Consider the following 15,259-nt stretch of genomic DNA (forward strand, 5'->3'; position numbering starts at 1 on the left):
CAGGTCCCTAAATTTACATACAGCTCTTTTGCTCGGACAGGCAGCTTGTGCCTCTAACAGGGGCTACTAACCCTGATGGCTGTGGTCTGCCTCCACTGTCAGAGGCAGCAAATGTTTCTGAATTCCAGTTGCTGGAAAAAGCAGGAGGGGTGACTGTGAGAACAGGAGTCTGGACTAGATGGGCCACTGGCCTCATCCAGCAGGCTCATATAATTGCAAACGTAACTGAATTACTTCCCATCCCTAAGTGAGACCTTGCGAGTGAACCTGATCCAGAATTCCAAGAGAACCTGGACAGAAAAGTCCGGTTCAGGATAACCTTTCCACTTCCATCCACCCCTAGTTCCCAGACCAGGGCCAACCCAAGGAGAAGGGCAAGATGCGCCCCACACAAACAGATTTCATGGACAGTTGAATCTTACTTAATTACAGGGGCAACAGGATCCTGAGGGCCCTCGGCTAGTTATGGGGGGACAGGACAGGTATTGTGCCAAATCAAACTCTTGCCTCCCAGAAGAGGCCAGAGAAGAAACAGCTAGGGAAGCTGCCCTCCCCTGAACATCTGCCGCCTGAGACAGTTACCACACTCTGCCTAATGATAGGGCCGGCCCTGTTCTGCTCCACTCCCCTTCCCCCTCCCCATCACAAAATAGCTCCCCTTCAATTACCTTGCACCGCCACCTCTTGCTCATCCCACCAAATTCCGTGTGGTGCATCGTCGACCCGCGTGTCAGGTACCAAGCCAAGCCACTGCCTCCCTGGAAAGATGTCGATGGGTTCAAGCTCCCCGAGGCCCAATCGTTGGCTGCCTGGTGCCAGGGGCTGTTCTGGTTTTGCATGCGGGATTTCCTCCTGAAGGAAGAGCTGATCCGCTGGATCTGGGGCATGACGACTGCGTACCTCCCAAAGCTGTCCTCCGCGTCGTTTTCATGCAGCTCAGCGGGCGAATAGGCAGCTTCCCAGCTTCCCAGGTGGTTATTCTGAAAGGGTGAGGAACGGGGAAGGGGCGGGCTCCCCCTTCCCATGTTGTAGGCAGCCCCCTTAAATGAAGCTGCCCTTTGGGACAAGGGGCTGAGGTTGGGCCCTCCCAAGTGGCCAGGATTGCCCCCAGAAATGGCGTAGGACCAATTACTATCCCAGGCCTTGCGGGCCAGTTTCGGAGTCGGTGACCGGGAGTGGCCGGCCAACCCTGCTTGCTTCGATGATGGCGGTGGTGGAGGCGGTGGAGGAGGAGCATCCTCATAAAATAGACTCCTGGAAAAGGGGGGCAACTGTCCAGGGATGTGATCAGCCCGTGCCTGGGACGCATTCCGATCTTTCGTGCTGCTTTTTGTCAGGGAAGGGGGACGCCTGATGGACGAAACAGCCTGGGCCATCCCAGCTAATGGCTGTCCGACGCGCTGCAGGTAGGCCTGCCGGGTGCTGGGAACAGGACTCGAGGGCACAGACAGATTCGAAAGGCTCCTTAGGCTTCCGGTGGCTCTTGTCTTGGGTGAAGGATTCCAGGCTGCTGGCCTTCCATTTCCACAAACACGGTCCCACCTCTGCTGCTGCTGTTGCTGTTGCTGCTGTAGCCACTGACCCTCTCCTGGTCCATTGGCACCATCAAAAGCCTCGGTGCGAGGAGACGAGTTTCTTGGAGACTCCCTGATGGTGACCCTCCGGCTCCCTTGCTGCGTAAAAATGTGAGGGGAGCTCCTGGCAGACAAATTGGGGGACTGGGAGCCGAACTGCCTCATGAACTGGTTTCTCATTAACGGTTTCACGGCTTTGGTCGGGGGCTCTTGCTGCCTGCTCCAAGCTTGGGGGAGCATGCCTTGAGCATCCACAGGCGGGGGGCTCGTTCTCCTTGGCGGCTGGAAAGGGTTTTGGATGGGAGGCGAGCCAAAATTCCTGAGAGATGGTTGAGGTGAGGGAGGGGCTTTCAATCTCCCGGTGGTGGGATTATGGAAGCCCGCTGAGGCAAATCTTCCAGGGGTCCTATTCGACATAGCATCCTGGAACTTGGAAGTAATGGATTTGACGGAGCCATGAAATGAAGGATGGCTCAAAGGGGCCTCGGTCCTGTGACTGCTGACTCCTCCTAAACTAGAGGAGGATGGAGTGCGTTGGCTCATAAAAGGATTACGTACTGCTGGTCTAGGGGATGAAGGTGAGCGGAAGGTGGCATTTTCTGATGGGTTCCCCATGGTGGCCGGCCTATGTCCCCATGATGGAGTAGCATTTTCTGGCGGTGAAACGACTCTCTTCAAAGGAGGAGGAGCCCCAGAAGTAGGTGAGTTCTTCCGCTGGAGGGAAGGACTTCCATGCATGATTGTTGACCATGAAGAAGAGGAGGACCTTGAGGGCTGGTGGCCACCAGACAACTGCTGATAAGGGTTACTTATCTCAGGAACATGGAAGCCGGTCTGAGGCCTATTTAAGACATATGACCTTGGACTTTGTTTTAGAGAAGAGGGAGAGTTGGCTGTTTGGCTGAATTCCCTCTGAGGTGAGCTGGGGCCTTCTTGGTGTGTCTTTGTGTAGGAAGATGACCGGGCAAATGGAAGTGTGTTGTGCAGCTCTTCCTGAAGAGCATCTCGTAGTCTCGCTGCAGGGTGAGAAGGAGCGAGGCCACTGCCGTGCCTCCCTGGAGCCCCAAACCGCCTCCTGGATTGAGGGGAAGATGCTAAACTGACCATTTGAGAGAGCCTTGCCCCCAGCTGAGGAGAAGGCGGCCCCATATGCCTACTCTCTCCTAATGGTGAAGACAGAGTTCTCCTCGTTGGAGATGGCGTAGTAGGCCTGCTTGGTCCATCATTCCCGCGGTGTTTGAGTATGGGCTTTGGTTGTGAGAGAGATCTTTGTAGGAACTGCCCCAGAGGGCTTCCAAATTCTCTGGGGGAGAAGCTAGGATTATTCGCAGCTGGGATCAAATGCCTTCTGGGCGAGTCTGGGGAGAGAGGCCTTTGAAGCTTCCGAACGAAACAGCCAGGGAGCAGCTTTGAGAAAGTCCTCGGTGACCTGGGAGGCTCTAGATTCCGATCATCAAACTGGGCAAAAGGAGATGTCAAGGGCTCTGATTCTTCTTCCTCTTCCTCCTCCTCTAGATCAAAACTGGCAAGCGGAATGTGTGGCGAAGGAGGGAGGGAGACATCAAGCTTGTCTGTGCCAAAGAGTTTCACCTGAGGCCTTGGGAAAAGCCGGAAGCCTCTTTTCACAGACAGTTTGGAAGGCAAATTTTCTCCCATCCCTTGCTGATCAAAAAAGGAAGAATTGGAGAGCGCAGAGGGGTAGCGGCCCTGTTCTTCCACAGCTCCTTCCGTTTCATCTGTCTCCACGATGTCATCCAATGGATAGGCATACGGGTTGTACGAAGACTGTGTCTGAGGGGACCATTCGTGCTCACTGTAGCTGACTTCGTGCTGAGAGTAGGTGCCATCCTCAGGATACCCCAGTTCATCTTCCCCTGCAAAATGGGCCCCATGTGTCCCTTCACCCTCTTCATAACCACTACCGAAGTCATCATAAGATTCGTACGGAGAATAGCTGGCAGAGGGTTCATAATCTGGATTATCAGGGTTAGGATAGTCATACTGGTCTTGCTCATAGAACTCCACCGGCTCCTCAAATGGTCCAGATTCTTCATCTGCTGGACACCTGTCATCATGCTCACCATCACACGCTTCTGGGTCGTAATAATCTTCCTCTTGGCAGTCATCGTAGAAATTCAGTGGGGTGGCAGAATCCACATCTTCCCAGTAGCCGAACTCTTCCTGGGCTTGGCCGTAGAGGGTGCTCTTGCCTCCTGGGGTCTTCCTCATGTTAGCTTTGTGCTTCAGAACCTCATCCCCCGATGGGAAGGGCAGCTTCTTGGCTCCAATCTTGGTCAGCCAGGATTCATTGGTGACCTTTCCGTCGCAGGTGCACCGGCCGTGTTTGGCCAAGAATCTCCTGGTCAGCCAGCTGGTTGCAGCTGCAACGTTGCTGACGATCTCGGCCCGGGGCTTGAAGTTGCCCACCTTCCTCTTCCGGCACAGGCCGCCAAATAACCCTTTGCCTGCAGCTTTCCCACCGCCGAAGCGTATCAGCATGAAGGTCGACTTCTTCCCTTCAGTCTTGGGCGGCGCCTCTTTCTTCCTCTCCTTCTTCTTCTTCTTCCCAAGGGACTTAAAGCGCATCATGAGGTTGGAGGTGGACTTGAGGATGCCCTTGTTCTTCTTGGACTTCTTTGTGGTGCTGTGCTTCTTCAGCCCCCAGAAGAAGCGGGAGGCGTTCTTGAACTGGCCTTTCTTGCGGCTCTTCTTTGGGCCCAGCCCTCTGAAGCCCATCAAGAACTTGGACGTGCTCTTCAAGCTCCGCCTCCTAGGGGGTGGATCCTCCTTCTTGGTTATCGTCATGGCCTTGGTGGCCCCTTTCAGCTGGGCTTTGGCTTGCTCCTTCTTGGCCCCTTTCTTCTTCTTGGCATCGTCAGTCGCCAGCCCGATGACCAGCTTGGAGGCGCCTTTCAGCGGCTTTCCTTTCTTCTTCCCAGAGGCATCTTCCCCCTCCTCCACCACCACGGCCTCCTCTTCCGCTGCCCCTTTCTTGCCTTTGGCTGCCCCTTTCTTACCAAATTTGGCCAACCCCCCTTTCTTGTCTTTCCCTTTTTTAGCCTTTGGGTCTTCTTCGATCTCCTCTTCCTCCACCACCTCTGCCACCTCCGCCACCTCCGCTACCTCCGCCACCTCGCTGCCCACCTCGCTCCCCTCGGCATTTTGGTCAGCCTCCGACACCTCCTCGGAGTCGCTGACGGCCTCCTTCTTCCCCTTCTTGGCATCTTTCCCTTTCTTAACCATTTTCTTGGTGTCGGAAGAGGCTCATCCTCTTCTTTCTCTCGGCCACTTCGCCACAGGGTTTGCCCTTGGGCAGAGGTAGACAGGAATGCCCATGGAGACAGAAGCAAGGAAGAAATTCTCAGGGCAACATGGTGCTTCTTCAGATTTGGAACCCGGCCTCAAAACCTTTGCAGCAAAAGTGGGAACATTTCCCCCCCCCCCCCCCGTATTAATATTGCCCTCTTCAGAACTACAAGGGGAGAGGCAGAGAGAGAAAGAGAGAACAGCCTTCTCTTAATTTACCTTCTGACCGCATTGGGCAAGTCCCCGCAGGTATCACTGCGTTTTTTCCCTATGCTTCGGATGCTGTGACGTTGACCTCTTTAATTCCCCCCAAGAAAGTTAAGAACTAACGCAGGATCTGGCCATGGCAGAGGTTGCTTCCGAGGCTTATCTTGCAGAAGTCTTTCTCCTTATCGTTCTGCAGGGGAAATTGTCCTCTCCTGGTTTCCACAACAACCTGCCGGTCAGGAGATTTTTCAATTTGCTGTTTTCTACAGGGTGCCGGGAGTTAAAAAGTCAAGGTATAGTCACTGACTGAGAGGCTGGAATGTAACTGTATCTTCCTGGGCTCACATACATATGAATAATGTAACTGGGCAGCTCCATCTCCCCACAGAGACATCCTTCCAAAGGAGAAATAAAGCTTTTTTTTTTAAAGCAGCCTTGCCCAACCTGGTGCCCTGCGGATATTGCTGGACCCACCGCCGATCAGCCCTGGGCAGCACAGCCCAAGGTCAGGGATGATGAGTATTGCAATCTAGCAATATCTAGAAGGCACCAGGTTGGGCAAGGCTGCTTTAAAAAGGACTGGGGAAGAGAATGGAAACCCAGAACCCCAACCCTACTCTTCTCATTTTTTCAACCCCATCCAACTGCAGCCAACAGGTATGGCACCTCTATCATGTCCCCTCTTAGGCCAGATCCACACTATACATTTCAAGCACATCTGAAACACATTTCAAGCACATGACTCACCCGAAAGGACCCTGGGGGCTGTGGTTTATTCCTCAAAGGGCTGCAACCCCCAGCACCCGTAACAAACCACAGTTCCCAGGGTGCTTTGGGGAAAGTTTGAAATGTATAGCATGGATCTGCCCTTATTGCTCCTTTTCTTGCAAGTGATGGAGCAACCACACAGGGAGAAAACATTGTGATGTTTGGGGCCTCTTGTTTATTGTCTCTGCTTGAATGCCTTTTCTCTAGAGGTATATAAAAACTATGGGGGAAGTAGATGGAGCATACCCTCCAACATTTCTGTAATCAACATAGGGACGTCCTAACGAAAAGCGGGACATTCTGGGATCAAATAAGAAACCTGGAAAGTTTCCACAAATCTGGGACTGTCCCTGGAAAATAGAGAAGCTGCCATTCATAGCCAGCATGGCCAATGAGTCGGGGTGTTGAGTGTTGGTGGCTAACAATATCTGGAGAGACACGGGTCCCTCACACTCATCTTAAGCTTTAGAGGTTAAAGCCCAGAACGCTGAATAATAGATTGCAGCATTAAGCATTCACACGGTCCACTGCGACAAGGTTAAAGTTTTTTGGAATAATATATATGATGAGTTAAAAAGAATGTTCAGATACACCTTTCCAAAGAGACCTGAAGCATTTCTACTAGGAATGGTTGGAGAGGAAATACCAAAAATAGATTGGAAGTTGTTTATGTATGCTACGACGGTGGCAAGAATTTTGCTAGCCCAAAAATGGAAACAGCAGGAACTTCCAACAATAGAAGAATGGCAGACGAAAGTTATGGAATATGCAGAAATGGCAAGGCTGACTGGACGTATCTGGAACCAGTGTGACCAAGCATTCCAGAAAGAATGGACTAAATTTATACTACAGTAAAGGTAAAGGGACACAGGTGGCGCTGTGGGTAAAAGCCTCAGCGCCTAGGGCTGAGGTTCGAAAGGTCGGCGGTTCGAATCCCCACGGCGGGGTGCGCTCCCGCTGCTCGGTCCCAGCGCCTGCCAACCTAGCAGTTCGAAAGCACGTCAAAGTGCAAGTAGATAAATAGGGACCGCTTACCAGCGGGAAGGTAAACGGTGTTCCGTGTGCTGCGCTGGCTCGCCAGATGCAGCTTGTCACGCTGGCCACGTGACCTGGAAGTGTTTGCGGACAGCGCTGGCCCCCGGCCTCTTGAGTGAGATGGGCGCACAACCCCAGAGTCTGTCAAGACTGGCCCGTACTGGCAGGGGTACATTTACCTTTAAAGGTAAAGGGACCCCTGACCATTAGGTCCAGTCATGGCCGACTCTGGGGTTGCAGCGCTCATCTCGCTTTATTGGCCGAGGGAGCCGGCGTACAGCTTCCAGGTCATGTGGCCAGCATGACTAAGCTGCTTCTGGCAAACCAGAGCAGTGCATGGAAACGCCATTTACCTTCCCGCTGGAGCAGTACCTATTAATCTACTTGCACTTCGTGCTTTTGAACTGCTAGGTTGGCAAGAGTTGGGACCGAGCAATGGGAGCTCATCCCGTCGCGGGGATTCGAACCGCCAACCTGCTGATCGGCAAGCCCTAGGCTCTGTGGTTTAACCCACAGGGCCACCCACGTCCCTCAAAATTTATACTATATTTAGAGACTTATTGCACACATATAAAGACACTAGCAGGACTGAGATAAGACTCACTTTGTGAGAAGAATTAACATTCTATTTAAGATAAAAGAGACAAGTTAAGATAAATGTAGGATGGAGATGTTACAAATGTGCAAAATAAAATGTAACAGATACAAACCAGAAAAAGGACCGAAGGAAGTTGTATGCTTGGTACAGCAAATGAGATAATGGCTGTTACGTTATGGTACTATATAATTGTTAAAATTTGAAAATCAATAAAAAACATGTGTGTGTGTGTTTTAAAAAGCATTCACACAGTCCAGAACCAAAAATGTAGCCTTCCTTGAGGCAAGGGGACAGGAATATTTATTTAGATTCTGAAAAATGCAGCTTTATTGAGCCAAGGGCCTGCCCATTCTGTTCTTTAAACTCTCTAACACACACCTACAGAATGTGCATGTGTGTATGATACATGCAGTATATTGGAAAAAGTTTTCTGCCATTTGACACCTTATCTCCTCCTCAAACCACCCCGGGGCATCTTAGAGCAGCAAGAAGTCCGGGAAAGATGCTGAGGAGGAGGTAGCAAAGCAGCAAGATAAAGTGAGGGATGTTGGGTACAATTACACACCACGGCCGGTGAAGGGAAGCGTTCCTGCCTTTTGTTACTGCGTAATTTGGGCTTTACCACCAGACCTCGGAGTGGATTTATAATGACCTTTAGAAAAGCAATGTCCTAACCACTCATTTCTCTTAGTGGCAGCACATATGGTTGTAAGCCACACCATGGAAGGTCTTAGAAGGCACAAACTTGAATACTTGAATACAAGAGAGCCTAGCCTATTGCCCTTACAGAAAAGCTGGCACACAAATCGAGGCTGGCAAGAGGAACAAAGAGCAAAGAGACGATTGCTGGAGAATGGCAGAGCTTGTTTCATTCACAAATACTCCTGAAAGCCAAATACAGTGGTACCTCGGGTTACATACGCTTCAGGTTACAGACACTTCAGGTTACAGACTCCGCTAACCCAGAAATAGTACCTCGGGTTAAGAACTTTGCTTCAGGATGAGAACAGAAATCGTGCTCCGGCAGCATGGTGGCAGCAGGAGGCCCCATTAGCTAAAGTGGTGCTTCAGGTTAAGAACAGTTTCAGGTTAAGAACGGACCTCCAGAACGAATTAAGGACTTAACCTGAGGTACCACTGTATCGGTTCCAACCATTTATACTGTTGTAGATCACATAAGAAGAACATGTTTTACAGATGGATACTTTTATAAGTTGGTATTGGTAACAAACAATAGATCATTGAAATAAGGAATGGACGGGAGGTCGGGTCTATAGTCCAAGGACCGCTTTTTGTTTTATTGATTTGTAATTAATAATGTCCATATTATGGTTTGGTTTGTATTTCTTGTCTTGTTTTTCTTTTTCTTTTTTGGTGTATCAAAAAAAAGAAGGGGGGGGGAGAATACACACTGTACAGCAGGGGTGGGTGAATGTGGCCCTATCTGGCCCTTGGGACTTTCACCAGGGAACACAGCCCTCCTTAGTGTTGCCTCACACCCTCCTCTACTGGTTTTGTCTGACTGGAGTGTGCCCTTGCCCTGTGATAATACCTCTCGCTTGCCTGGGCTAAAGATGGAGAGAAATCCATGGGTGTAGAAACAGAAACCCCTGGATACTGCAAGGCTCAAATGTCATCTACTGTGCAAAGGCAAGAGTTGCCTCGGTTGCGTCACTTACTTTTCGCCTTTGGCCCTTAAGGCAATCAGCATGCAGCCCTCGGAAATTTACTTGCGGGGGAAATCAGCCCCTTGTTCTCCACTGGTTCTATGCAACATTTATAGGGCCGTAAGCGCAGTGGGACAGCATCTGCCTTGCATAGAGAAGGTCCCAGCTTCAGTCCCCAGCATCTCCAGGTAGGGATGGGGACGTCCCTTACCTCAAAAACTTGGAAGAGCCACTGCCAGTCTGTTTGCAGCGAATAGTGGGCTGGATAGGCAAACTCTCTGACTCACTGATAAGGCGAGTTCCTATGTTCCCACAGATACACCAGGTGTTTCTGTTTACAATCGGCCGTTTCAATTTCTGTTTCTGGAAAATCACCACACCCATTTTTGTCTTTTGGGGGACACCTGTGTTAAAACCAAACTACCTGTGATGTTAAATGTGTCTTTGCATTTAGTGTGCATGTTTTTTAAAAAATGCAAAAAGCAGTCAGTGGGGGGGGCAGGGGCCCTATAATTATCAGGACTGCAACTGGCAGGTAGGGGGTTTAACCCTTTCCACCCTTGCTTGGTGGGAAGGGGTTTTCCCCCCCCTACCTAATGCAAAGAGTTTCCCAGTAGTGATGTATGGAAGTGAGAGCTGGACCATAAAAAAAGGCTGATTGTCGAAGAATTAATGCTTTTGAATTGTGGTGCTGGAGGAGACTCTTGAGAGTCCCATGGGCTGCAAAAAGATCAAACCGATCCATCCTGAAGGAAATCAACCCTGAGTGCTCACTGGAAGGACAGATCCTGAAGCTGAGGCTCCAAGACTTTGGCCACTTCATGAGAAGAGAAGACTCCCTGGAAAAGATGTTGGGAAAGATGGAGGGCACAAAGAGAAGGGGACGACAGAGGACGAGATGGTTGGACAGTGTTCTCAAAGCTACCAGCATGAGTTTGACCAAACTGTGGGAGGCAGTGGAAGACAGGAGTGTCTGGCATGCTCTGGTCCATGGGGTCACGAAGAGTCGGACATGACTAAACGACTAAACAACAACAAATGCAAAGAGTGGCTTCAAAGGAGCAAATTTCATCAGCACTGTGGCAGACAAAAGGGTTAAACTCCCCTCCCTGCCTCCTGCAACCCCAGTAACTATCAGCCTTCCTCGAAAGAACTCCTATACACATTTTTTTAATTTAAAAATAAAAGGTGTTCTCTAATTACAAAGACTTGTTTAACATCTCCTGCAGTTTGGCCCTGAGTGGCTAAAGTAAGGAGTGACATCTAGTGTCTGTGAAATGAGTTTCCTAACAGCTTTGCAGAGGAGATTATACACTATTTTATTATTTTTGTAATTGTGTTTTCCCTCTTCCAGTTTTAACGTGTGTGTGTGTGTGCACGCACACCAGCACCACATCATATGACCCATTATGCAGGGTGGGGCTTACCTGGGCCCCCCAATATTTTTTTATTGTTGGCACCCCTGATACGGTAGCAATAAACAGGGTGGTGAAGAGATGCCAACAGAGGCATTTTCAGACTCAAAGAACAGTCCAGGGGCTGCGAGCGAATCCTGCCTGAAATCCCAGAAAGCTGCTGGTGGCAACAATTGTCAACAAAACTCAACTAGATGGATTTGCGGTCTGACTCAGTAGAACGCAGCATCCTGTGCTCATTCATCTGTCACTATATACTTGTTGGTTATAATATATTGAGCGGTATTCAACTGAGGTCTCCTCAGAGTAAACCTACTGAAATCAATGGGCCTAACATGTTCATTAATTTCAGTGGGTCTTGGTCTGAGTAAAAGTTAGTTGCCTACCACTCACTGAAAAGTGTTGAACACAGACAGTGCTTTTTTCCCCTGGGGGTACGCATATCCCAAAACATTTTGCGAATCTTTGTACTATTGTCCATTTGATGTATTTCTTTTTCCCGATTTGAACTATAAAATGAGTCAAAATGAGAGTACCCCTAAACTTTTTTTTTTAAGAAAAAAAGCTGTGTGTGTGTGACTAATAGAAATATGGAGCAGGGGGCAAGGGACCGTCCTCCTTGCATGGCTTACCTTTCAGAAAGCCTGCCATCCGACAACAGCCGAAAATCTGGGAGTTGAAGCCTCAAAAGCCCCAGAAACATGGCGTCTCCTGATGAGCTGGTGCCACCCAGTCGCCAGCCCAGAGTCGGCAGGTGGAGAAATTGCAGCTTGCATTAAGCATCCTGAGTCCCCTTGTCTGAACTGAGCGGGGAGCGGTGGGGGGGGGGCTAAAGACGTCCGATGCTGCCTACCAGCATCGAGTGCCGTCTGCCCCCCGGCCCACCTGGAAAAACAATGGCTGCTCTCCGAGACTGTCTTGACAACTGTTGCTTCCCCTTCAATCCCTGCCGGGCCAGTGCCAGCTCTCAAGCAGTAAATAATGGGAGACAATGAGGCAGCCTGACAGGGTTGGAAGAAATCCCTCTCGGTTCTCTTTGGCATCGCTTCTTGTACAGATGCCTGCCTGCCACCGAGTTAGGGTGGCCAGAAATCCGGCTTGAAATACCCAAAATACAACCTCCTTCCCCACAGACCCCTCAGGTGCTGAGGTGAACAGGGGGGGTCCCTCTTGGTAGTTCCTCCACCTCAGAGGCTTATCTGTGGTGGCCCAGGAAAGGGCCTTCTCTGTGGTGGCCCCTAAGCAGTTTAAGTCCCCACAGAGGCCTGGCACCTTTGCTATACAGCTTCTGGCAAATACTGATGGCACACTTTTTTGCCCTGAGGTGTCTGGTTTTAGGACCCTCCTTATAATAGGTTGTTTTTAAACCGGTTTTAATATGATTTATTTCAGCATCGCCACATGCCCTCTTTTTCACGGGTAGAGTCGTCATAGTGATCCATAGTTAAAAGCAGAAGCCGACAAATGAGTTCTCATTCTCGCTCTTCAAAATATGGCAAAACTAATTTATCGTAAGAGCTTTAATTTTGCCCAAGGCGACCCAAAGAGTCTTACAACCAACCAACTAAAAGAACAATATCGTCTTCCCAGGATAAAACGTAGTAGCTCGAAGAATGGTTGAGCTGCACCCAAAACACTACTCGGCCCCTTTCAGAGGGTTTTGCTGCTCTCGTGTTAAATTGTTTTATTTCTTCGTTTTATATCGAAATTCAAGAGAGAGAAAAGTTGCAAGCGAAGACCTCGGTATACACCATGGATACCGACTGACGCAAGCCAGGCTGACTAGGCCAGTTGCCATGGTTTTTTTTCTGCTCAGAATAGGCATCGTGCGCTATAATGGCCGCCACACCTAGTGACAGGGATGAAGCTCCCAAGTAGATACCAAGCACCCTGCAGAGCCTTTGGACAACTGCTCGTCCTTTCAATATCCCTACTGCCCCACAAATCACTATGCTTTTGGCCAAACAAGCCCACTGCGACCTGCCATGTCCCCCACCCACAGAACCTGCTGAAGCTGACTTGCCCGACTCCTCAAGTTACAGGGATGGGGGACCTTTGTCCCCATCTTGAGGGCCACATTCTCTTCAGGGGAACAGTCTGGGGGCCGCATGCCAGAGCAGAACCAGAGGCAAAAGTGTGGTGGGTGGGGAGCAATGAATGTGAACTCTTTTATCTTTTTAGTTTCTATACATACTGGGACAACGGACCAGGCTCTGCCCAGATAAGCAAGGGCCGTTCTCGTGAGTTCAAGGGCACATTCCAGCCAGGCAAAAACCACTTAGGGTGTGAAACTGGGGTGGTGAGGGGTAGGGGCTGGGGGCAGTTCTGAGGACCAGATAGAGATCCCTGGAGGGCCACATTTGGCCCCCAGGGCCTGGGGGATGCCCCCACTCTTGCTCTAGTAGGTTAAGAAATATAGACTGAATTGCCAAATTGCTTGGGTGCCAGCACTGGCCCTTTCTCTGGAATGGCCATCTTTTTGCTCACTCGCTTTTTAGCTGTTGCTAGATCTTTGTTTCTTTCCATCTTTCTCAAGGCCCAATGAGTGGTGAATTTATGCCGTTAATTTTTATCGTATTTTTTTGGCGGTAAAATGCAACATCAGTCCCGCTTTGTTCAGTGCAGACTGGCAAAGAACTATTGAGGCTTTTTTGCAAGACTGTTCTATCTTTTAATTTAAAGTTCCCTCCTTGCTCGTATGTCCATGTGGTGTCTCTCTCTCTCTCTCTCTCCCCCCCCCCCATTTGAACCAGCTCCAGGAATGTATTATTTAAGAAAAGCTGTCCTAGGTAATAAAAGCCCCACTGAACTCATTAGGACTAATTGAACTCAGTGGGTCTTTTTTAAAAAATAAGCGAAGCCACCTTCAAATATCTCAAGGGCTGTCACATGGACAAGGGAACAAGTTTGTTTTCTCCGGCTAGGGGGTTAGGACCCAAACCAGTAGCTTCAAGTTACAAGAAAGGAGATTCCGGCACAATATCAGCTCTACAATTCTATGATTCTATTCTGAAATTCTTCAGGAAAGAGCTAGTAAAAATGGAAATATTTCTAGTAAGAATCCAGAAGGCCACATATCAGCCTCTGCTGAGCAAAACAATGTCACAATAGTTTTCGAGATAAGATGGGCAATGTCCTTTTGTGATGAGCTAGTTGCACTTAGGAGATATCCTACTAAGGGAGATGTATGGATCCCAGAACCCTGTGTAGATCACACTGGAAAGAAGCACACAATTCAGCAGGATCTTCTACTTGTTACGGTGACACCCGAGCTGTAAGAACAGCTGCCAGGTCAAGCTATTTTGGGAACTGCCTGGGCTCAGGGCATCTACAGATCTCTGCAGAAAACTCTGGAGAAACAGATACGCTTTTGCTACAAGCCAGTGTGGTGTAGCAATTAAAGTTATGGACTTTGACCGCAGAGACCCAGGTTCAAATCTTCATTCAGCGGCTGATCTCGGGCTGGTCACATCCTCTCAGCCTAAACTACCAAGCAAGGTTGTTGCACAGGTCAAAGAGGGTGAGAAATACCTATGCTGTGGCTTACATTTTAAAACTAAACGGTTTGAGGAAAAATGCATCGCCCAGGAGTATTTCGGAAGCAAGTATAGGGAACTTACGGATTGTGGCTGAAGTCACGTGCACCCCACTTCAAACATGAAGAAGAAGAAGAGGAGTTTGGATTTGATATCCCGCCTTTCACTCCCTTTAAGGAGTCTCAAAGCGGCTAACATTCTCCTTTCCCTTCCTCCCCCACAACAAACACTCTGTGAGGTGAGTGGGGCTGAGAGACTTCAAAGAAGTGTGACTGGCCCAAGGTCACCCAGCAGCTGCATGTGGAGGAGTGGAGACGCGAACCCGGTTCCCCAGATTACGAGACTACCGCTCTTAACCACTACACCACACTGGCTCCATGAGCTGCGGGAGCTTCATTGAAACTGGAGTAAACGGTACATTGTACCCAGCCTCAGCTCCAAATCCTCACCCAGACTCCTGCTCTCTCAACCTCCCTTACAGAGTTGGTGCAGAGCTAAAACAGAGCAAGGGCAAATTTGAAGGACTTGCAAACCGCTTTGGGCTTCTCGGAGGAGTGGCTAGCTAGCTAGAACATTAGAAATGGAACAAAAATTAAAGATAAGCCCTGGAGCATCAGAAAAGCTGGGAGCGAACGAGAAGACGGAGCCCCACCTCCATTAGCAAAGTGACCCATTGCTGTGAAAAATGGATTGGATGACACAATTTAATAACCCCCTCGAGTCGCTCACCTGGGCCGGAACGGCAGCAGCTCCACTCGTACTGCAGCTGCAACCTGGAGACATCCTTTGCAGCAGGGACGCCCTTGCTGTCCCCCAAAACCTGGGGGAAGCTGAGCTTCCAGCTGGCGCCTGCTGACGGCGAGGTGATGCCTCCCCTGAGCCTACAGCGCCATGTTTGCTGCGAGGCTCTTGCCGGCTACAGTGGGCCCATGCATATTTGATGACTCCTATTCTTCTCACCTGTGCCTGGGAGGGGAAGAAACGGCTCTCTTCTACTGGGGGCTGGGGATTATTTGCAAGCTATCAGCAACTCGGGAAGAAGTAGTGTGCGTGTACACAGAAGTCTTCTCAGACTTCTGCAAGAGAAGGCGTAGCATCTTTCTGTATGAAAATCAGAGATAGCAAAGCTATCACTAGCTCTCAGGCTAGCCCA

The 15,259-nt window shown here is 49.8% G+C and overlaps 1 protein-coding gene across 3 annotated transcripts in view; it reads right to left on the reverse strand.

The window, feature by feature from the left end:
* The window catches only part of MYO15A (myosin XVA), a 105,796-nt gene extending 94,285 nt beyond the window's left edge, over positions 1-11,511 (reverse strand). For 2 of the 3 annotated variants that reach the window (XM_053363977.1, XM_053363976.1), the window contains exon 1: positions 11,203-11,506. The gene's annotated coding sequence lies outside the window, so the exon portion shown is untranslated. Of the gene's footprint in view, positions 1-11,202 lie in introns of all 3 variants that reach the window. The other variant, XR_008327447.1, reaches the window with a different exon arrangement.
* Between the last annotated feature and the right edge of the window lie 3,748 nt (positions 11,512-15,259).

This window comes from Podarcis raffonei, chromosome 14 (assembly GCF_027172205.1).
Source record: "Podarcis raffonei isolate rPodRaf1 chromosome 14, rPodRaf1.pri, whole genome shotgun sequence".
Taxonomy (NCBI): Eukaryota; Metazoa; Chordata; class Lepidosauria; order Squamata; family Lacertidae; genus Podarcis; species Podarcis raffonei.